Here is a 594-nt window from a genome sequence, read left to right as displayed (position 1 = left end):
AGTATGCAGTTTCTCAAATTGTTATTTGCTGTTTATGATTTTCTGTATTCTTATAATAATAATTTTTTTCTGACACTTCCTCATCTTGTTTTGTTTTTTTTTTTTACATACTGGATACTTTTACCTCCTCAGACCTCTGAAAATTATGAAAATTAAACATTCAGTGAAGATGATATCACTGATTCACGAAACATATGTTGCTTTACAGGGTCTCGGTCCAAAATGGTTGGAAATCACTGCTCTGTTGCTTTCACAGTAGTTTTGTTTAATGGTTCAGTCTTTTCTCAGGGTCTGACATTTTACATTTTCTACTTTGGCTGTTGGATAAAGGCCAGATGTACCGTTTGAAGTCTGAAAAACCTTCAGAAATCAGTGCAGCAGTAGACTTTACAGTGTTGCACATACAGTACCTTTAAAGCAGCTGTTGTTACACTGGATGTCCAGATGGGGTCGGTCCCGTACCGTGATTTGATTTTGTGGGTGTTTAGGTCTGACACACATCTCCTCTCCTCTTAACAGTGAAGAGTCTAATAAGGACAAACCTCATTCTCATGCAAAATCAGTTCCCTGTTTTTGAGTGCAGAGATAAAAGCA

Source organism: Monopterus albus, unplaced genomic scaffold (assembly GCF_001952655.1).
Source record: "Monopterus albus unplaced genomic scaffold, M_albus_1.0 scaffold353.1, whole genome shotgun sequence".
In the NCBI taxonomy this organism is placed as follows: Eukaryota; Metazoa; Chordata; class Actinopteri; order Synbranchiformes; family Synbranchidae; genus Monopterus; species Monopterus albus.
This window is presented reverse-complemented; position numbering follows the sequence as displayed.